Here is a 24,051-nt window from a genome sequence, read left to right on the forward strand (position 1 = left end):
CTTCTTCATCTTCATGGTGTTGAAAACACAAGGTATTGATTGTACTTTCAGCAGAAGAAAACCCACCACAATCAAATAAAACCTCGAAATTTGAGAAAGAACTGGGCTGTGAGCTTTGTTGCTTGAGAAATCACTAAAGCATCTTGTCTTTCCAGTCCATATCCATAAAAGACAAGGTAGAACATTGCTGGTACAGGATCATAAACCAAATACTGATGAACAAAGACTTTATATTTACTGACTTTTCTAATGGAGTTTTAAAATGTGTCCTTAACTTGTCAATGAACATTCACACAATAACATAAACATTAAATGCACTGTGTTGATTAAGCATAATTGTAAAATTATTGCTTTAGGTTTTCATATGTCTTTCCAGATGTTAAGGAATTAAACCTGGTGTCAGTCAGTGAGGGTTATGAATGCTGGAAGAGCACAATAAACAGAAGCAGGAGGACTAAGCACCTTACCTGAGCTTTTTGCAGTCTGCATCTTCACTCCGTAGAGCAGGGGAGTCCTGACAGTCAGACCACTCAGACCAGAGACCCGGCTGATTTAGCTGGATTAGCCTGAAACTCTTTTTCAGCTGTGGGTTTCCACAAATGTCAGGGTAAGGAAGGGTGGGCTCATGCCCAGGTGTTGTCCCACCATGGAGAGCCTGGTCATTTTCCTGGCTCCTCAAGCTCAGACATCACCAAATCAGGATGAAAGAAAGGTAGGACTAGAATTCATGACTCTCAGTTACCACCATTATTTGTACTTTACAAGAATTCCTTAAATAGTATAAGCTTAAAAATTAATGTAACCTAATGAGAAATATTAAATATCACAGATGAAAGAAATGGCAGGTATAGGGAACCAATCTATTTTGCTGTGATTCTCTCTGATGAACCTGATCCACCTATAATTTCATCATCCCTTTCCTTCCAGTGTCTTACCTCTGACTTTATCCTAGCAGATATCAATGTCTTGGTTTGGAAAGACAGGAGTCTGCTAAGGAAGGCAGGAGCCTCCCCTGAAATGGAGAATGTAAACCCTCCCCACCCCTCCGAATTGCTATAATTTTAAATTAAGGGGCTCTCAGGCAAAGATATGGGAGTAGGAAATAACAGTTCTTTAATAGGGAAGAAAAAAAAAGAATAAAATAAACAATGCAGTCCACTAGAACAACACTGACAGAGTCAGAACCCAACCTGGCACCCTGTTGGTCAGGGTGTTGGTGGCAGCCCGATTGAAAATGTGGCTGCAGTCCTCTGAAGTATCAGGTGTGGTTCTGTTGGAGCAAGGAGGATCTGTAGAGAAGGATGTAGTCTTTTCTCTGAAGATCCAGTGGAGGAAGAGGCAGCTGCTGTTCCTCTGGGGAATCCCATGGAGAAAAGCCATGCTGGTGTTCCAGAATCTCAGAGTATATCAGGGTAGCAATGCTTGGCTCCTCCCTCTGGGCTCACATCTCACAATGGGATGTTATAGTTCTTATCAGTCATGCACTGATATTCAATAGTCTGTTATCAGCAATGTCCCCTCCCGAGGGAGGTGTAAATGTGGTCACTCAAAGAGAGAGATAAGACAAACTGCTCACTTGACAAGGTAATCTGCCATACAGATGGTAATGGAAAACATCTTGCATGCAATCTTGGACAAATGGGAAAGCTGTTGTTGCCTAATTGAAATCAAAGGACACAGGCATTATGCCAAACAATTATCAAACAACACATTCAGACAGTTCAACAAAAAGTACCTGAGTTTTTAAGGGCTACAATAAACGCAGTTCTTACCACCTAAGAGCTCTCAATTGCATTTCATGGCTCAGAGGTGTAGGAACTTTTGGATCATGGGGTGTTCTCAAGGCAGTGAGGCTCCACATTGCAAGAAAACTCATACAAACCCAAACCCTCAAACCCAAACCTCTCAAAACCAGGGAGCAGCCCGTAAAAACAGCCCCTGAAGCTTCCTGTCCCAGTGGCCTACATGGCTTATCAGCTGGCAAATTTGGGTAGCCAAGAAACATTTAGCAATAGGCAATGTCAGCAGAGAAACTTAGTGGGTAGGACAGGAAAGCCTCTACTCTAGAAACACAAACTGAGCAGAATAATAGATGTCAAACTTTCACTCACTTGGGTGTTCCTGGGAAGTGGAACTTGCTGCATTGAAGTGAGTTTTTAAATCCCCAAATCTCTGTAGGGAAGAAGTTCAGTGCAATAACTGCACTTGGTGCTCTGGGCTGGCTTTACCCAAGGACTCTTAGTCCATCCTGCAGTGCCTGTTTTACTCCACTCTACAAGCAGATCACAAGAGCTCATAAAAGGCAGGGTGCTGTCGGATGAGAGTGCCACAGAGCGAGGCAGGTAGTGAACTTCATGTTCGTGTGCCACTGTACTGTGCTGTAATTCCCCCCAAGGGTTCCAGGAAAAAGTACAAGAAAGTCCCAGTAACATTTCACCCAGCAGTAAGTAGTTTCTACTAGACTTAATTTAGGTATTTTTTAAGGCTCTGATTTGTCTCATTATTTTACTTGCTCTATTAGACTGAGGTCAACTTAATTTATTTGGGACCAAAATAAATAAATGGATCTCAAGACATCTTTCCAGTATCCTTTCACAGATACCCTTCTCAAAGGAGATGCAATAAATAAATAAATAAATAAATAAAGTGATTGCAAAAAGAAATCTTCAGAATGGTGTGAAGCAATTGTCATGGTCTTGAAACAAAAGTTTTAGCATCTTCCTTCTCAGAATTAACAAGGTTCTTGCTTTAAGTTACAACTAGTAATAAAAAAGACATTTTGGAGAAAAGTCACATTACTGGAGGTTTCTGCAAGAAGCTGCTAAGAATAAAACTGTATTCATTTCCATTAAAGGACATGAGGCTCTCGGGGGCAAAGGAATAATATTTGCTTTGTATAGCACAGATCAGCTTTTGTGAAAACATTGGCTGAAATGATAAAACTGATGCAGATCAACACAACATATTTTTTTACTCCCATTTCTCAAGAGGTAGCAGCACCTCCTCCCACTGTAGGCAGCAGGAGTTGTAGATGTGAAGTGCATCAAAAATTATCTCCTCTCAAAAATTAATGATAGCTAGTAACAAACAAAACCCAAAGATCATGAATTGAATCTCGAGATCCAATCATTTCCAAACAGCACAAGTTAACCCTTGCACAGATATGCAGATACAAAAAAAGGTTTCCTTTCTCTGGTCTGCAGGCTGAGGACAAAAGTTCTCCCCTCTGTATGAGATTAGGGGAGCTCTGTGGTTACCCAAATTTGCACCATCTTCAAATAATCTCTAGGGACTAAAAGGGAGTGAAAGGGATGAATAATGGGCATCCCTCCTTTTCTCATAGGCAAAGCCCTTTTCCTATATTTTCTGATTTTCCTGGCAAGAGGGGAAATGCTGATAAGAGTAGCAAAATTAGTTCTGTGACCACATCTCCCATGCAGATTAGGAGACCCTCCCTGGACCAACACCACCTGCTTTAGACATTAATGTACCTCAGAGATTAGACACAGACTGGCCTCGTTAGGAGAGCAAAATCTACTTCAGATCTCACAGGAAAGGGTAGGCGCAGGAGTCAGTTTTGAAAATCAGCTCTCTTTATCCCAGTCCTGCCGTGCCTGCACATCCAAAAGCCATATCAAGCCCAGAAGGCCTTTTGTCTTCTCTAGAGCCAATCTCTAAGGCCACGGATTCTGCTGGTTTTGCTTTAGCTTGGATATGTAGTGTCAACACAACAGCAGCTCAGGCTGCACGCAGATTGGTGCAGAAAGTAGGTCAACATGAGACAAGCTGTTCTCAGAGTAGCATTTCTCTCTCCTCTCCCTTCCCTCTTTGTAAATGAAGAGTGCTAAACTAGTTGCTTTGAAAAGCACATAGGCGTTCACCCTGTCAAACGGGAGTAGAAGCATTTTGCTGAATGTGTCACCCTTCCAGACGATTATTTATTATGCAATTTAGAACAATGTGCCATGTTTGCAATAGGCTTCATAGGAGATGCCACTTGCTAGTACCAAAATTCAAATTAATTACTAAAAAGCCAGTTTGGGTATCAGAAAACAAGGGGAGTATGTAAGCAAGACTAAAATAGTTATAAATATTAAATGAATATTCATTAAAAATGCAAATTTTACACCATTCATGTTTTTGTGTTGCAGAAAATGAGTTTCACAGTTGTATGTCAAAGGAACAGTCAGGACTTGTATTTTAACTCAGAAACTGTATTCAGTGAAAAGGTCTCAGATGTTCATCAAACAAAAATCCTGTAACAATCCCATGGAATATCTGTGGCCCTGCCCCAGCTGCAGCACTGCTCAGGACATGGAGCTGCGATGTGCAGAGACACATTCCCATTTCTCAGATCTGATTTACCCTTTACAAATCCCTACACAATTATGCTCAGGTGATAAATACAAAGCAGGAAGGAGGAGTGCCCATGGATGGATTAGTCACTAAACAGTCAAAATGATCAAACTAATCCAATGTATGATTTATCTCCTGTTCACACTCTGAATTATATTGGGAACATTTAGAGAGTAGATTGGTGACTCCTTAAATCTCTCCATGTGGTTCAGCTATCTCCTGTATTTGTCCTAAGACTCTCATTCTTAGACAACAGACCAAATCACTGTAGATTTATGCCTGTCAACACCAGGCATTACCTTGAAAGGGCACTCTCTCAAATCATATCTATGATAAAGTGCCAAGGGCAAGACTTGTACTACCAAAAATCTGTCTAACTTTCCCAGTTCAAGCAATATCATTAATTTGAAAAGGAGTATTCATGAGCTAAGAAAGCCAGATTTGGAACTGGATCTCATTCAAGTTCTCTGGAAATCAATGGAGACTCTCTCAATGATTGTAAAATGAGGCTTGGCTTGTGCCCATGTTTAGTATTGGATATGCATTTTCCATGGTACATATTTTTCCTATACATATAATACAAATTTTTCTCTTGATTTTTTTCCTCCACTTGGAGTAACACTTGTTGTTAATGAGCATTAAATCCATTTTTGTTTTATCCTACCTTTTTAGTCTCTGCACAAGTACTTTGGCAAATTTTCCACTGAACTGCTACCCAGTGCTCAAGAGAAAAGCAGCCATACTTTGTTCCACTTTTGGGCACAAGCTTCATGTCAGGCAAAGCTTCAGGAGAGCAAAGCCTTTGACTCATTTGTTCTAAACCATCACAGCTATTGGACCCCTCATTCCTGTTCAGGCCAATGACAAATCCTGCACCATCAGTCAAGTCAGTGGAGCCAGACATGGATGCAGAAGATGTGGGAATAGCAGAGGAAGTACTTTTTCATTTAAGACTTTTGCAAAAGTGCAAGTAAATGTAATTTTATCTTCAGGGTAGCAATTTATTTATTTGCAGTGCCATTGTGCTTGTAGGGTTCAATCATAGACTAGGAACAGTAATGGTCCAGTAATGCCAGGTCTTGTACAAATAGATCAAAAAGTGAAAGCCAGCTCTAAAGAACAGCCATTTCTCTTATAGTTTACACACACAAGCAGAAAGAAATACATAATAATTTATCATCATGCTATCTGTATAGACAAGAGTTCAAGCAAACAAGGATAGTTGACTAATGCAGCAATAATATTTCCAAAGAAATTTCAGAGCAGCAATTAAAAAGAGGGGTTTTCAGAACAATGGGGAACATGCTTTAGCCAGATGTAGTTTCTAAGTGTCTCATTTAATTGCTGCTACATTACTGAAATTACTGCCTTGAAGTTCCAGCCAAGATCAAGCCCAATTTCTGGTAAAGAGGCACAGTGCCTTATCTGCATCACCAAGTAGGACACAGGCTCCACCCTGGCACTGAGGGGCTGGAGCAGGTTCAGAGAAGGCCAGGAGAGCTGGGAAAGGGTCTGGAATACCAGGAGTGGCTGAGGGAGCTGGGAAAGGGGCTCAGCCTGAGAAAAGGAGGCTCAGGGGAATCTTCTCACTCTCCACAACTCCCTGACAGGAGGATGGAGCCAGGTGGGGGTCAGGCTCTGCTCCCAGGGAACAGAGGACAGGAGAAGAAATGGCCTCAAGTTGCAACAGGGGAGGCTTAGATTGGATATTGGAGAAAATTCCTTCCCCAGAAGAGTTGTGAAGCACTGGACCAGGCTGCCCAGGGAAGTGGTTGAGTCACCATCCCTGGAGGTATTTAAGAGATGTGGATGTGGCACTGGGGTACATCATTTAGTGGTGGGCTTGGCAGTGCTGGGTTACAGGTGGGACTTGATGATCTTAAAGGTCATTTTCAAACTAAACAATTCTATGAGTCTGTAAAATAGTTACATGGCAGGTACAAAATTATTCCTTCACTTCAGCAGTGACTCTTACCTGAGTAATTCCCCCATCTGATGAGATTTAGGCAATTCCTGCAGGAAGGAAACAGAGAAAAGGGTTGTACAAAGTAAGCTGGCTGTACCTAGGTCCCTGGAGCTCAGAAATGTTGGAAATTTGAGTATCAGTATTGTTCTTTGCTTTATTGCAGTCAGTGTCAATTGAACCTTACAGTCAACTTACACATATTTTTTCTTTGCTCCATTTCTGCCTTATTTTTGGCAATTGTGTTTGTGTCTTCTATGATTTGTTTAATATCAGAGGAGGGGAAAGAGAGGAAGAGAGATACTCGATCTGATGTGGGAACACATTCTCCTCTGTATCAAAGAGCCATCTGCTAATTTACAAAATACAAACAAAGTTACTGGATGTGCAAGAACCCCTGTTGGGAAGCCAGGCACAAACAGTGCCTGTACCACGTCAAGGAGTGCTGTGTTTATTCTGGAATACATAGCACTCTGAGTTTCTTTCATCTTGGGGTATTTTCCCTGCTTCTCCTCATTTTATTGATCTATGTTCAGCATACTGAATAAACTCTAGCAAAATAATAAACAGAATATTTATAGGATATTCTTCCTACTGTAAAAAAGACTTTTCTAGACAGAACCAGAAATCATATGGAGCAGCAAGTATTCCACAGGCTGGTGCAGGAAAAGCTGACAGCCCTGCCTCCTCCAACCTGAGTGTTTTGAAGCCCCAATCTCTGTGGACATTCTGTTTTCTGAGCAGTTGCATGGCACAAGAGCCAAGTTTGTCCCTCAGCTCCTTTCATCCTCTCTCCCCGCCTCCTCTGTGCACCATGCAGGGCAAAGCACAATGCAACATTCAGGAAATATCTCAACCCTGTCTTTTTTCAGTCATTCTGCAAGCAAGACATAGAGGGTAAAAAAAAAGACAAGAAGAGAAGCCAGAGATGCGTCCCATGCTCCTAATCTGCAGCGAGCAGAGAGAGGTTTAGCCGTTCCTGTGGTCAGCCAGCTCACTGTGGTCTCACCACAGACTGGGAGAACAAATGTCACCCTCCAGAAGAGGGACAAAAGAGATCATCCAAAGGGAATTTATATAAAGTGATTAAGTTAGCAGTAGTGTAGGCTTAGTGTTCAGACCTTCTTCTTAATTCCAGCTGGTACTGAGGTTTCAAAACAGCCAGAAATATTTAGGTACCTGCAGACTGACCTGCAAACCAGTTTCCTAAAAACTGGAAGTCTGTGTGGGAAAGATAAGCTGTGGACAAAACACAAGCAACACAATACTCAGCAAGCAGGCTACTGAATGACCCATTTCTTATAAGCTGGACTAAAATGCACTTTAAAATGGAAGTTTTTGGACTCTACGTTTTCATACAAATTTAGCATTTGACTATCTTTCCATGCTGAGAGGTCTGAAAGGTAGAGCAAAGACAGCAGGAAGAATAAACTAAACACATCTTTCTCTTCCACCTGCCTCAGCTCAGGTGAGCAGAGAAAAAAGAAATTCAAAGAAGTTAGAATGCCCAAGGGAGTGTGTGTAGTCAGAGGAGTGTGGCACACAGGGCCAGCACAGCACAGCTGTCAGACACCGCCCCACATCAAAGCAGCTTCCCCATTCCTGAATCCAAACCCATTCCCCGAGGGACAGGAGGGGTTCCTGAGCCTGACAGATGTGGGAGGAGGATGCAAGGTGCCAGCTGCCTGTCCCTGTGGGGTGGTGTGGAGGTGTGCTGTGCCTCTGTGCCCACCCAAAACTCAGGCTCTCCGTGCAGCTGTTGATAAGGGTCACTTACACAGGGACATGACCCCATCAGGAGGCAGCTTGAGGTCACCAGCCTCACTGTCCAGAGCCTACATGGACAGCCCTTGTCCATAACAACCTCCTGGCATCAGCTTCAGGGCTATGAGATGGTGACACAAAGCCTTGGAAATCAGTATCAACTCCATCAATCCTGTGGTTTTGAAATATAAATTTTAATTTAAATGTGCAGCTAAAGTCTGGTGTATTGCTGGACCAGGAAGCCAACCCAATGTGCTGTAAAATAACAACTGAACAGGAGACTGCCCAATGTCTAAGAAAAGCAGGTCTAAAATTAAGAAACCTTTTAAATATTGCACTAGTCCCTGATACCAGTAGTGAGTCCATGTATACTTACACACATCTCTGAACAACAGTTCAAAGAATGCAAGCTAGTGTGGCTTCCAAGAAGGGTTAAAAAGTTAATTTTAGATAAAGCCCTGCTACCAAGTTTATTTTATGTTTTTCCAATGGAACATCCCATTTTCAAGAAATGCTCCAGTATTCCAGGGCATCCAGCACCCTGCAGTAATTCCACTATTTCAAGGACAGTTACTACAAAGCTGATGTAAAGCTCATCTGACATAGAGTCCTTGCAGGTGCCATTATTGAAAGTGTGAGCTTGGAATTGGAGAACACTGGAGAACACAAATCTCAATAGGAAAGTATTAAAGATTAATTAACTTTATCCAACATCACTTCTTGACTTTTTTTCATCATTCCTGCAAGTAGATTGTGTCATTCATCACTCAGAAGCATTCAGTATTTTCTATTTTATATTACAATGCAGAATCTAATCACTCAGCTACCCAGACTATCATGTAATATCTTTCTCCTTGTGAAGGGACTATGCAGAATATTTGAGGCTGGAGCTGTTTTAAATAGTTTCCATTGCTCTGTGTACACAGCCTATGGTTTTTCCTTCTTATCCTCCAGCACTTTTCCATTGCAGCTTTCAAACATCACACAGTGCCTTATGCACCTATCAGCTCTCCTATAGTGTGGAGTAAATTTTGGTTTCATGTTGGCATAATCCCACTAAAGCCAGAAGGATTGCCTGGGTTTATCTGAGATCAGAAGACAGCCTCAAGTTGGGCTGAGCTACATAAGTGTTTGGAAAGAGCAATTATGTTCTGCAGGGAAAGACAAGGGTTTCAGAATTTAGACTGACATGGGAGTTAATATTCCCTGCACAAGCACATGCTAACTACTGTTGCTACTTGGCCTTGGGAGATATTTTTGCTGAGAATGTAATTTTTTTTTTTTTTTTTTGCATTGGAGACTGCCAAATTGCTGATCATTTAGAGTTTTCAATAAATAAAGTCAACAGTGCATCTGATATCATTAACAGTAAAGAGAGTGTTCTTTATGGATAGTAGCGATGTATTACAGGAGAATATCCAGATGCTACCAGTGATGATAGATTAAATAGATTAGAAGAGAGGAAAGAAATAAAATTCAACTCAAGGTTTTAGTGCAGCAGCAATGAACTAAAATTCTTATTCTCTTCTTGTCCCAAACGACTTGGCATTGCTTGGGCTCTCAAACAACTGTCATATTTCACACCAGAAATGGTGCATTCTTGTTTAAGTTTGTGTTTTAAATTCAGTTTTGTAAAGCATTGTGGGATTTTCCAGACTGAAAGGCATCATATATAAATTTAAAATATTATTATTATTTCAGCATTATTTATGGCTACCATCTGTTCCTAACTCTGTTACTGTCTCTTCTTTTTAATGTTCTTATTGCCTTGCTTATTACTTGCTAAATTGGTCAGAATTCAGCTCAAGCTATCTTTGAGTTATATGTTCACCTCAATGAGTGCCTGCCAAGAATTATGTTTATGGCATATCTTGCATTGATTTTAGAATTTCTGAAAGTAATAAAGCAGTGAATGAGGTTCCTTTCTTATCACAAATTAAAATCTGTCATATTAATAGAGTAATATAATCCTGTCATCGCTTCCATTTGTTTCTTTCATCAGACTGAGAGGAAAGAGAGGTTAACTTCACATTCATTTGGGCTGTTTGTTTAGAAGACCTAGAGGAAGCTGCTGGTTTATTTTTAAAATCTTCAGGAATAATCACTCCAAACCTAATTCTCCTGCTCCTTTGTGTAAAACAACCTCACTCTATTACCCACACTACTGTCAACTCATGGAGCTCCTCAGGGCTGGGCACTGCTCTTTGCAGCACAAGGACATGAGCAAGCTCTTCATCACCCACAGGGACAATGCAGGATGGGCAGGGGAAGAGCCTGTGCCCACTGCCTTCTGAGGCAGGGTGGGATACACTCCACATCCTCCTGGACACAGCATCTGGAGTGTGGGCAGGTCGTGCACATCCCACAGCACTCTCCATGGCAGAGCTTGGTGGGGTTGGAATTACAGCTGAGCACTGGTTAATGTCTGCAAAGCACAGAGTATTTCCCTCATTCCTGGGAGGGTAACACTGGCACACCACCACAGTTCTGCCTACAGCTACTATTTACTCCATATTTAGTCTTTTAGAAGCTGTCCAAAGCATAAACCTTCACATGAGCTGTTGTCATATCAGCTTTCACAAGCTTCATGCAAACAATAATGAACAATTCAGGGAAAAAGTCTTGGAATACGATTTGTGGGTTTTTATGAGAAACTATGTAGCCGAATCACTGAATAAACTATTACACTCACCAGCAGCCATTGCCACACTACAGCTGCCTGCAATTTTTATTTTCTTGGGTTTAACTTTATAACTCTACTTTCCTTTTTCTTCTTGCTTCCTCTTGGCTGACATATTATATAGCTGCTGAAATGATCCTCTAGCCAGGAATGCTGGATGAGCAGCTGCCTGTGGATTGGTGCCAGCACTGCACTGGAAACTGGAAAGGAGCACAGGCTGGCTTTGCCCCTGTGTCTCCTTCCAGACAGATAAAAACCCTGAGTTCCTCGCTGAGATGATGCTCTGGGAGCCCAAGCTTTGCTTCCATCACCCCTGGGGGAACCTCAGCATTTTCAGGAGCTGAGGATGCCAAACTGAGCTTCCTATTTCTCTGTCTGGGTTTGGAGAACGCCAGGCTGAGATCTGTGAGGCATCAATTTAATCCTGACTGCATCTCTCAAAATAAATGTTTTGTGCATTTTTGTAGCAGATCATCCAATAATAGCACATAGCTCCAGCAACTAATGGAGCACAAGTCTGCTTCCAATGTGTCAGATAATAATTGTGCTGTAACACCACAGCGCATACATGAATAAATACAATTCCAAATTCAATGAGATATTTTCCTTCTGCTGCTCCTCCTGCCGCAAATGAATACACCAGCAATTAATTACCATGCTCAGCAACTCCCTGCAGCAATTGTGTAATAGAATCATTTTCAGTCCCTTGTCTCGTAACCTTTGAGATAAGTTTCATGGGTCTGGAATGGCAAGCATAAAAATATATGGGTTTGTTCATTTAGTGTTTGTAAATGTTACAGCTCTCAGATACCAGCCATAACTTTCTCCAAGTCCTACTCCACTGGTTATAAATCCTGTAGTACATTTGAATACTGGGATCATTTGAGCTCACAACTGAAGTTAAGGAATCTCCCTCAATTGGAGATATTTGCACTTTACTTTTTATGGTAAAACTTATATATTACTTTTTATGGTAAAACTTATATGTTACTAGTATTTGAGAAATTGATATTGATTCTTACTAGCTGTCAACCATTTAAGTGGTTAAGACTACATCAGTGTATTCCAGCCTCATAAAGGCACTGCAAGTGCTGCCACCGACTTCAGTGTAGCCAGTAAAGTCACTATTGTCTATCACTGAAAAAAAATAAAGAATTTAAACCAATATCCTGTCATCACACCTCTGCTCTTTTAAACAATTATTTTTAGGATGCACAACTGAAAGTTGCTGAGTTCTTCAGACATTGTGAAAGGACTTCCACATTGAGAAAACCACACAGCTATTTCCTGATGCTATTTTGCAAGCGTTTAAAGTCCAGTGAGGTCACGTGCCTGGAGCTGACAGCACAGCACGGGATGAACACTGAGCAGACACTCTCTAGGTGATGAAATGCAATGCAATCCTGCAAGTGTCTTGATGACAGTATTATCTATGTTGCACACATGGTTCAGAAAAAGCCAACTTTCTCTGGTTCTCCTGGGCAAATGCGAGTCCAAGAGGGGAAAGCATAAGAATTGGGAAAAATAGGTAGGGGGAGCAATTTTTGGAGAAATCCAAGCTTTCTGAATCTGAAATTAGTCCACAGATCCCTGGGGAAATGACTTTCCAGGCTGAATGAGCAGCAAGAGCAGAACTGACAAAGCTGAAAAATAAACCTCCTGAATCTTGCAGACCAGGTTTCAGCCAGGAATTGTACCACATATGAAACATACTAAGAAAAATTAATAAGAAAAAAAGAAACCTGAGCTTTCCAACTGGAAACACAGCATGGCCCTGCGCTTAGAGAAATGGACTGTGACTCAATTCTATTTCTGCTACTACTGGGCTGCACAACCAGAGCTGTCTTCAATGTCATCCTTCAAGACAGCAACTCTCTCCTAGATGTGTAGTGCCCAGGCTTTGCAAACAAACTATTAAAAAATAATTCCAAAACTCCTAAGGTGGCCCTTAAGCCAAGACATCAATAATAGGAGTTAAAACTAGTCATAAAGCATTTTTAAGTTTAAAAAAAACTGGTATATAACTGCTGCTCTCCTCTTTGTACCTAAATCCTCAACCTCACATCTTCATTGTAGAGATTCAGTCAATGGAGTCAGGCAGATTAAAAAAAAAATAAAAGGAAGAAAAAAGAAAGCAGTTTTTTGCACATCACATCAAAAAGCAATCGTTCAGTGACACTTGGTTTGTGAAAGATTTCCTTCAATGGTAGTGCATTACTAACCACTTTTCCATGCTGCCTGAGCCTCTGGAAACAATTGAAACCTGAGAAAACACATGGGATATGTCCTCATTTTCTATCATATTTTCTTAATATGATGGCAGGTGAGTCAGAGTTGAGACTTCATGTGTGCAGGAAGTCTGTGGATCCAACTTTGCTCATCTACAAATAACAGTAAGGCAGAATATTAGGAAGGAAATAAATGTAGGGCTGATTATCAAGAGATCCCATATTTCTGTACATCTCCATGCAACCTTAATTCCTTCATTTGTCTCCTTGTCCATATAGATGGTAACAGATCACAGAAACATTGTAGGGATTAATTATTTAATGTCCTTACTTTGCCTTTGGAAATGTAAAGCTCTCCATGCCCACCAGTTCAGGAGGGTGTCCAAAGGGATTTACAGAAGTACTTAAGCAGGACAAATGCCTATGTCCCACTGACTCTCAAAGACTTCTCATACACCTGACACTATAAATGGAGTAGCAGTAAAGGAGAATGCTGTCCCCCCTTCTCTGTACTGGCCAGGAGCTGGAACAGCTATGTTCTAAAGACTACAGCTTAGTCACAGGCATCCTCTTTGCTCCTGACTGACACGCTGATCTGAACTTGGGTACCAGGCCTCAAACCAACCCCTAAAATCAACACGAAGCTCAAGCTCTTCAGGTGCTGCTGTGCAGGCAGGGTTTGTTACCTGAATGAGAACAACTGCTGAACACAGTGCTGGACACCACCAAATGGACACACAGAGTGACAATAATGTGCTGCAGAGGGACAACCTGCCAGGTGTTCTGCTGGATCTACCACCTGTTTGAATTTTCTTGGATTACTCTGTTGCTCTGAAATAACTGGCATGTACAGATGCCAACATGCAGGACCCCTCCCAAACCAGAGCCAGCAATTAACTGACCAGAGCTTTCCTGACTGCATAAAGCTGCTGTTACAACAGGTTGCAATTGTTCTATTAAATTCAAATTAAGACATTATTTCTAAGCTGCTTTAACCAACAGCTCAGAAACCTTGTAAGAAGAGTTCAGAGATAACAAAACTAGGCAAGTTCTTCCAGTCAGTACTGCTGATCAGTGGCTCAGCCTAAAATGACCAAAGGTGTGTGTGAAGACTGAACAGACCCAGCTACAACCAAATGCCTCAAGTACAAATACAGGTGAAGGTCAGCTGCCCATAGGTATCCACTCTTTCTTGGGTAGGTTTTGGAGTTTTGCATTGAACTGTCCATAATGTGGCAATTTTGGGCCACCTGCACCCAAGTGACCTGCTGTCCTGTGTCTAACATAAGCCTTACCCCTGGATGGAACAGAGGATGGACCCTACCAGCAGTTAGGAGTTAAAAACCTGGTTCTGTCATCAGAGATGCAAAGTGAAGGATAAAAAGAAGAGGCTTAAATTACTTTGAAATAAACTAGAGAAACTGGCTAGTGCAGAATGCAGCACCTGCTTTGCTCTCTGGTAGGCTCTGCATCTTACCAGGAGCAGAAAATGGTAGAGCTCAGGGCTTTTTCCCTTGATTATTGCATGTATCCAGGTGGAACTTGAATTTTACAAGTCTTCAAGCCCAAACTGTCTTAGGAGCTGTCTGTTTAAAAGAACATATTTCTCTTTGCACATTTTGGTCAGCACTGCAATCAAGGGAGCCACATATGCTGGATCCTATTCAACTTAATAGATAGAAATTTGGCAGTCAAGTGTTCTCCATATGGGGATTTCAGCTGTAGAAAAGCTTCTGCCTTTGCTATAAAATAGACTGGGGAGTGTTCCTTTCCAGAGGAAGCTGCCTCTTCATCTAGATGGTTGAGGAGAACTGGATTCAAAAGCGAGCTGGCTCTGCACGTGGAATTAAACACAAGATTAAAAAAACACCCAATGCTGGATTTCAAAGGGTGTTTGGGATGTTCCCCTGAAATTCTGAGGAGTTATTACCCATTTTTTCTTGACTGTATTTTTAGTTTAGATTTTATCATAGGCACCCAGGGAAACAGATTGTCACATCCATCAAATACAACTGGTAATGAATAAATGTGTCTTTCCAGTCAATGAAGGAACTGTGAAGGTTCAGTATACTGTTGGAAGATTCAACAATCTAACAAAAACTCAACAAGTTATTTCACCAAACAAAATTATACTGGAATAAATGTACAAATACATTTTCTCAATATGGTGCGGGTATAATGCCTCCATTGTACACCCTTCTCTCCCATCAAAACCTAGAAGTTTAGCCTGAAATAATTAATTTCTGTAGGCAAAGCCTAACATTTCCATAGTTGCCAAAGGGAAATCAAAGAACAATTGTAAGGACAGGGAAAAAACCTCACAATGAGATTGCTGGGAATAATTCCAATAGCATGAAATTAATGTAAATCACAAATAGCTCCTGTGAAGCTAAAGTAAGGATCTGTGAGAAACCAGAATCAAGTCCAATAAGTTAAGTATGAATCAGTGAGAAAAGAAAAACAAAAGCATTACCACAACAGAGAGATTTAATAACGTAGTAAATTAATATTAACGCTGAATGATCACTAAAGGAATAAATACTTCCCTAGTAAAATTCAAGTCATATGGTAGTAGTTTCTTGCAGGAATGGTATAAATCATAATGATTATCTTGTCTCAGCAAATCCTACGGAAGCTACACAATCCAAATGGATCCCACTATAGCTTTCAGAGGATGCCTCTTTCTGAGCTGGGTCACCTGGAATAATGGATGGTATCCCGATGGTTATCAGCCAAACCAGACACACAGAAACCTACCTAGACTCTCTTAATTCTCCTGCTCCATCACTCTAAATGTGTGCAAGTCTCTTTTCTTAAATGGTTTTGTGGCAGCTTCTCAAGGAAGAATAGCCAGGGGCACAGTGTGTCTTGCACAAAGCAAGCAATTACAATTATTTCTCTGCTGCTTTTACATAATTGATATTATTAATGTTTTTAGGCTCAAAATTAATAAAAACCACATGCAACTCATTGGAGGATTTGTTCTTCATGATTTGGGCTCATTAAAAGAACTGAAAATATTACACTTAACTAGTTTATTTCAGACAATGGTGCACTCTTTGAAGGTGTTTGTGTCTTTCCAGCATAGGATGGGATGAATTAAAATGTGTAAGATGTTCTGAGGTTCCTGTGTTTTCTCAGGAACCCTGCTTTGGTGAGGCATTGGCTTTTGTTGTCTAAACGGGCTCAGATACGTCATTCTTATTACCAAGGCTTATTTAATTCATTTACTAGGTCATTGCTTGGGATAATATATGCAAATTGTACATATTAAGAGTGATATGAATTACATCAAGCATTGCCATTTATGTTGAAAATTCATCAAATGTTAATGTAAAATCTATAAATAGAAAGAATAAAATAATAATAAAACATGAGTGTGCTGCAAGCATAAAAATGAAGACCCTTAACTGCTCATTTATTAAGCAAATAAGGACAGTACATCCTCAGCCAGGGAGAAAACAGACACCAGAAAATGACTGTGTGCCACACTGACACTGATAACCATTTAAATCAGGCCTCTAGGATTCTGACAGGGCATGTGCTGGTGAACGAGGAAATGAAAATTCATGTCATAAAGGAATTCCAACAACTGTGCTGGTTAGAAAGTGGTAGGAGAGATTCAAAAAATAAGCCCACGGATTTAGTCTTTATGACAAAGCTAATCACAGATTGCTTGGGCACTCCACCAAACAGTCGGGGAAGACTATAAAGCCAAGATCAGTGTTTTATATCATTTTGAGCCTGTATTTCATAATTCTGTGATTCAAATGTTTGTGTTTGCAGGTACACCCAGGGATGTTACTGGCTAGTCATAAAGTGCTCTGAATCTGTAACAAATCATTTTTCTCACTTTGTAAGAACAAATAGTGACTTATCATTCTAGTATCTGGTGAAGAAACATCCACAGAATCTCATATATCCCTACATAATTCGGCATAACTGGCAGGCTTTTCTAAAACAGAATAACTGAATAACAATGAAGGCCATTAATGATTAGGAACATTACAGAGTGAAAAATTAGCAATATACTTTCTTGTACTCATTGGTTGCTTATAAGACCAGAATTTCTGTGGGAATCATGCACATTTATTAGTTGGGGAGAGGATATCAGGGTAAGTTATTTGAATTTTCGCTCTTACAAAAAAAGTTCTCATTGTGTAGCCTGAATTGTTACACTTCAGAAATACAGCCAACATCTCCCTTTTTTCCTAGTGATTCATATACTGTTCCCATACTAAATAGTTTTAAATCAAGTTCTCCTTTTCCCATACATTGATAACCATTAACACCATCCATACATTCTTTCAGCAATCAGCCATTGCTGTTCTGCATGTTAATTTTGCTCTTATAGCTGCTGTTTTAAATAAAGCCGTTTTTAGTTTTCTTTAAAATTCCAGATGCCATTCATTTCTTTTATCAGCCTCTAACAGAAAACATACCTAGAGCCTTCTCAATCCATATTGCTGGCCTTTATAAATCTCAATCATAAAACAGTGAAGCGATGCTTAACATCTGCTCATCCTTGTAACAGAGAGGGGGAAAAGGCCCCGCTCCTCCAATGGAAGTTGTGCAGATTTCCCAGACAGGCTCGTGTTCTGTGCTCTGTGTTGCACAAGCAGAATAATAAAACACTGACACTTAATTCCGCTAACAAACAAGTTTATATGAGTGCAGTCTTCTCAAATATGAGCTGCTCTTCCTGGTTTGCATTTGCCCATTTTGAAATGCACCATTTGTGTCACCACAGAAGGCCAAATCCTGCAGTGCTGGTTTATTTCTAATAAATATCACTTCTGAAAAGTCTAACTTAGATCCAGGTTAGTGACATTACCTGGATAAGATAATTAAACACAAAGAAGGTAGCCTCCCTCCTTCTCAGCTAGACTTATAGGGTACGTGCCCAAGTCACAATTGCAAAGTGTTATACAAAATATATTTAGTATCTTTATAGGTCAAGAAAGACAACATTCCTTTGGTTAGGTTGATTACATTTGGCAGGTACAATAGGAAAGAGAACCAATTTTACTGATGCTTAGACAAACCCTAAAGCACAGAACAAAAACTCTATTCCTGCACTTAAATGTGACAGGATATATGATTGTGCTTTATATGGAAATTCCATTTTTAAATACTTCATAAAGAGGAATAATTATTAATGTGTCCATTAAAACATTAATAAAGTGTTACAAACTGCTATTTCTTAATAGACTGCTATAAGGGTGGTTTCTACTGCCTCTTCCCATAGACTTTGGTTTCTTCCCTACAATTCCTATTGCTGCTGCTCAGTTTATTAACCCCATGTAAACAAAACATTAAAGCAAAATGTTACCAGATGTTTCAAAGAATCTATGAAAACCCTCCCTTAGGTTCTTTAGGCTTGAGTCATTAATCTACAAATTCTTTGGTTTCTTTTCTACTTAAACATTATAGGATTTTTCCAAAAGGATTTGGTACTCTCAAAGGTAAAATCTTGCTCGCCTATTAATGCATGAAATCTCACTAAAGTCACTGAAACTACTCGTGTGAAAAGACATCCTCAAGTTCATTATGGAAAGATTAGCCACTTGGGCTTAAGGAAACTGTACACAAAGCACCACAGCAGAGAGAAGTAGTTTCAGTCTTCCTCATCTACATGCAAAGCAAATTCTTCCACCATTTGCTTCCAATTTGATAACTGAGCAAAAGCATAATAATAAATAACTCAAAAGAGAGAAAAAAAAGTAATTTACTTTAATAAACCACAGCTTCAGCCTATGGGCACCCAAGGATCGATTTCTTGTGTCACCCCACAGGGAAGGGAGGAGCTGCTGTGGAGACCTCCATCCCCTCATCTCACTTCACGCATTGCCCAGCCACTTTCTCCAGCTGTGGATACCTGGATGGTGCAGAGCAGCTCAAGAATTGGAAGAAAATTTAATCAAAGGCAAAAGAAAAGCCCAAAATAAAACAGAATCCTACACATCCCAATATAGATATTCTTAAAGGGGTCCAACGCAGTTCTATTTCCCAAAGAGGAAAACCCAGACCAAGACCCCACAGCCTCTCCTCCGGGCTGCCTAGAGGAAGGACTGTGCTTCCCAAAAGATGACTGGAATGGTTGGGAAATGCTGAGCCTTCCACAAAGGAACTAAAAAAATGAAAAAGCTGCTTCCTGTTGGCAGGCTCCCAGCAGAAGATACTGGCAGTCATGTTCCCTTCCTGTCCCCTCCCTCCCTTCCCTGCAGGCTCAGGAAGCTGCGGCTCCGGGCTGCACCAGGAGACTCTCCCTGTTCCCATGGCCAGAAATCTGCAAGGATTTTGGCATGGCTGTGTTAACCCTTAGAGCAGAGCTCTGCATCTTGTAGTCCAGGCACCACAGAAAAACCCCTTTTCTAAAACCCTGCCCACAAATTAAAACGATGAGTAACTCCATGGGGGTGTGAAGCAACACCCCACCTACGTTATTTAATCTCTAGGTGCCACATCACCCCAGGATCACCTCAGGCTGATGTCACATCCAGCTGCTGAAAAATGCTAAAAACATTTAGCATGTGGCACAGGGTGAACCTGGAAAACCTGGCTGTGGGTACCATTTCTGACCCTGACCTGCACAGAAAAGCTGCTGTGGTGCCACAGCAAGGAGACAGCAGGGACTGGGGGCTATAAATACAGATTGCACAAGGAAAGGCTCACACATCCCTCTGGAGACCTCAACTGGAGACAAGTTCCTAAGAAATGAGCCCTGCAAAAGAGAAGGTGCACAGGGAAAAAAGCAAATTGCTCAGAAAAAAATAAAAACAGTTACCATATGGAGAAAGTGTCATCAAAATTACCAGGCAAGACAGCAAGAGGCTGGCACAGGCAGTTCTAACGAAAGCACTCTAAAACTGGTAATTTAAAAAATGGTGTCCTCTTTATACATTAGTGGGGATTTTAGCATTTTATGGAGAAAGTAAGGTGGAGGAATTTTGGCAAAATTCCAGGAAAAAAGAGTTAAAAAAATATATTAACTTCTCTTTAAAATTCTTTTTTCCTTAAAATATATCTCCACTAACTATTCATATCTCTTCTGAAACCCAAATATTTACTACATTTATTACTATTTAATCCCAGTCTCACCAAAACTGATGGAGATTTTGCCAGGCTTTGTCTTCATTGATGCAGAACCTCTTGCAGAATATTCTCACTTTTTTCCTAAGAAAAGTTTGAACCCTTGTCTAGGACACACCTGAACATCCATGTATAAGTAGTTATGATCTACTCAGTTATGGAGAGGTTTAAATTTTGATTTGGAGGACAAGTATAACAAAAACCCTGAAAAAGAGGAAATAGCTTGTTATTGCTTATTAAATTAATTCACTATTACTGGTCTCATACAAGGTAATTAAGTAAACTCTTAAAAGTTTATTAGACAGATTTGCCGCTCCATCCATCAGAGCAGGGGAGAAGTTTTATGAACATGAAATAATATTTTTCCTTAAAACCAGAATTGTACCATTGTCCATATTCCCACTGAGGAAAGGAAAATTCATGGTAAGGTTAAAAAACCAGTGACTTGCTTCATGGAACAGAATCTGGACATCTGAAGTGTCTCTGACCCTGTGGCAGAGTTTCAGCCACACTTTAAAATCAGAAGCCCTCCTGAGCTGGTGGCAGCAGTGCTATTATCCATTACAAGGCTGCAGCAATGAAACCACGTGAAATCTGGCACAGGGCCCAGAGCTCAGCGAGGCTGTTGCAGACTGGGCTGACACTGACATATATTCTCTGCTTTCCTCACAAGTGTTCTAAGTTTTCGTGGCTGCAGCAGAGCCCCCACAATGCTGTGCTCTGCTCTGAAAAAGGCTGATCCTCAGCAGTGTGGGGTGGTGCAGCCAGGAGCTGAGCATGTCCTACAAGGGGCAGAAAGGACCCAGGATCACTTTTTATCACTGATATGGTGAGTATTGGCCAATTGATTATTGGCTACACAGATCAAGAGGAGCCTCAGGACATACCAGTTTTCTATGCAATGATAACAACCTAAGTTCAGGGGATGGACATTAATGTGCATTTAGAATATAAAAAAAGCACAGCTGAATAATGCATCATGATGCTTTTTATCATAGTTTTTCTTTCAAAAAAAAAGGAGACATAGGAAAGCAATTATAAGCTATTTTGATGGGCTCATAATCATCATTTTCCATAGAAACTTCAGAGCATGTCAATGGAATATACAGAAATATCTGAAATGCTAATTGTCACTACATAATTGCTACAAGGCTGAAACATGTTAACTAGGAACTATCTGGGCACTCAAGCAACCACATCTTCGAAAATAATGCAGAGAAGGCACTTCAGTCCTCTTCTGCAAACCTAATCAAGTACTGTGCAAAGAAAAACATGACACCAGAGTCAGATGAACACAGCAGCTCTGGAGGCACACACTGCAGAACAGAATTTATCTAAACAATGGTACAATTCTGCTTTTAAGGAAAAAAATCATTTCACATTCATTAAAAAACAACCCTGCTCAGATGGATGGGGTGGCAAATGATCTGTCTTAAGAATTTTTAAAAGTAGTTTTAAGGACTGGGATTTTTTTTCTCCCAAGCAAAATCAAAGGCTGAGAAGATGAAGCTACTGTTTCCAGATCTACATATGGGACATAAGTAGAGATCCTTAAGCAAAAAGACAGTGTTAGCATTAATCATAAATAAGTTGCAGAAATCTGAAGGACTTTTCTAATAACCAATGAAATTCTGAAAGAAATTTCTAATAGGAGTCATGGGAAATGGAAAAATCTAGCTGGATTTTGAATAGATATTCTATGTTTCTATGGAGCTTTAGCAGTGAAGAGGAGCACAAATAAAGTACTGTTCTTGTAAATAAATTACTTGCTAATTTGACAAAATGAACATCAATTTGGCATTGGTAAAATTTGCAACAATTTGAAAAATTTAAAAATAAAACTACCAGGAGACACAACCTCCCTTGAGCTTCATAGTTATTTCTCTACATTGGGCAAAAGTTACTCCCACAGCAAACGTGTTTCCAGTTCAACTTCTTTCAAATACAAAAGCTCTCAGTTTAAATATGACCACCACATAGTTTTGAAAAGAAATGATAATAAAAAAATACCATCCTTTCTTTTATTCAACTACCTAAGAATAGAAATTACTTCTAAACAGAAAAATTTGCTGGCTAACCTGAGGTGGTGGGTCCTTGTCAGCTAATCACATCACACTTACCTGACTGTCAAATGTTAAAGCAGTAGATTACCCAGGAAAATACAATACTTGCTATTTAAGGTTCTAAATGTTGGTTTAAAGTGAGCATCTTCACAAGAAAAATGACTTTTTTTTATATCAACCTACACTTCTAACCACAGAAAACTGTAGAGTCTTCATTTAATTAGAAATTATCAATTTCTTGCACAATTGTGAGTCTGTCTTGCAATGTCATTACAAAACATCTTCGCTATTTTGCTTGTTATTTGTAGTCATTCTTGAAATCTCTGTAATTAGTTATAGAGTGTCTAAATGTCAGTGTGTTCCATCTGATATCTGTCTCCTGGGGTTGGATTTCCCGGCTGCGTTGCTCCTCCAGTTGGCAGCCAGGCTGAGTAAATTCAGGGATTCCATTAGAGTGGCAGCAAAATATAAAGAACAAAGAATGGTTCAGTCATTGATTTCCCATTACTTTTCCATCAGATTGAAATAGTACACTTGGCTACTACCACCAAAAAGACCTTGTTTTATTCTGGGTAACTCCTATTTAGATTGATTTGCCCTAAAACAGAATTTTTATAATTGGTCTTTCCTGTTCTAAGTGTGCCTTTAGGGAGGAATTCCCAACACTGGAGGAGGAACACCCGCCATACCTTTATGAGAAGTTGCAGTTGAAGAGCTCAAAACCCCCACCAGAAAGGGACATAAGAACCAAACTCCCATAAATGTGTTGAATTCCCAAGGAATGGGCACCTGCATTGTTTTGAAACAGATGTTCAATTAAAATACTAACAATGAACCAAAATCTACTACTATATTTCAAATATAGCCATTGGTAGAAGACCAATCCACAACTCGGAATGAGTAGAAATATCTTTATTTATTTTGGTTTGTTCCATTTATTTTTGGTAGTTTCTTTGCTCTTATCTGGCAATACTGGCCAGGAGTATCAGACATCCACACTCTCTAATTTTGGTAGCGCTGGATAACTAGAAAACTGAACACACTGCAACTGAAAAGCAATCCAGTTTCATCACCAAAACTGAAATACCCACATGAAATAGACAAACTGCAGGAAGAAAATGAAATTCAGTTCTTCTTTCAGTTGTAGTATCCTAAGGCACAGATTCCAAAATACAATATGTCACCAGCTGCATGCAACAACCCCAGCAGAAACTAACCTCTGCTTGCTCCCTGCTCCCTGGAGGGCAGTGACCAGTAACAGATGCACAAGAAAGACTCTAGGAGCATTCCCCCAGCAACTTGCACAGCTCCTGGCAATCTGCAGTCTGGGGACTTCCTGAGCTGGAGGTTACATCAGCATCTTCCTGTTTAGTAGCCCTCAATGGACCTTTCTTTCATGAATTGTCTAATCATTTTTTAAGCCTATATATATTTTGGCATACGAAACATCCTGTAGCAGTGGATCCCATGACTTAATTGTGTGTTGTGTAAAATGAGTATTTCCTTTAGTTTGCTCTCAATCTGCAGCACAACCAGATTATCTGGTGCCCTGGGGGTGCTGTGCTCAGAGAAATGAACATTTCCACCACTGCCTGGCTATTTAAAACATCAGTCCCAGGATTTCTGAGCACCCTCTTTCCACGCTGATGAGTCTTAAGACTGTTTGTGTCTCTTACATGGCCATTCATAGTTGACCATTCTAAATATCTCTGCCTTTCCTAATTCTATATTGATTTTTTGAAGATAGGACTGCATATCTAGACAGGATGGATGGATGGATGGATGGGCTGAGGCCAAACATATCAGGTTCAACAAGGTGAAGTTCCAGGTGCTGTCCTTGGGTCACAAAACCCCTGTGCAGCTCTCAAGGCTTGGGGAAGAGTGGCTGGAAAGTGCCCACTGGGA

The sequence above is a fragment of the Geospiza fortis genome, unplaced genomic scaffold, assembly GCF_000277835.1.
Source record: "Geospiza fortis unplaced genomic scaffold, GeoFor_1.0 scaffold97, whole genome shotgun sequence".
In the NCBI taxonomy this organism is placed as follows: Eukaryota; Metazoa; Chordata; class Aves; order Passeriformes; family Thraupidae; genus Geospiza; species Geospiza fortis.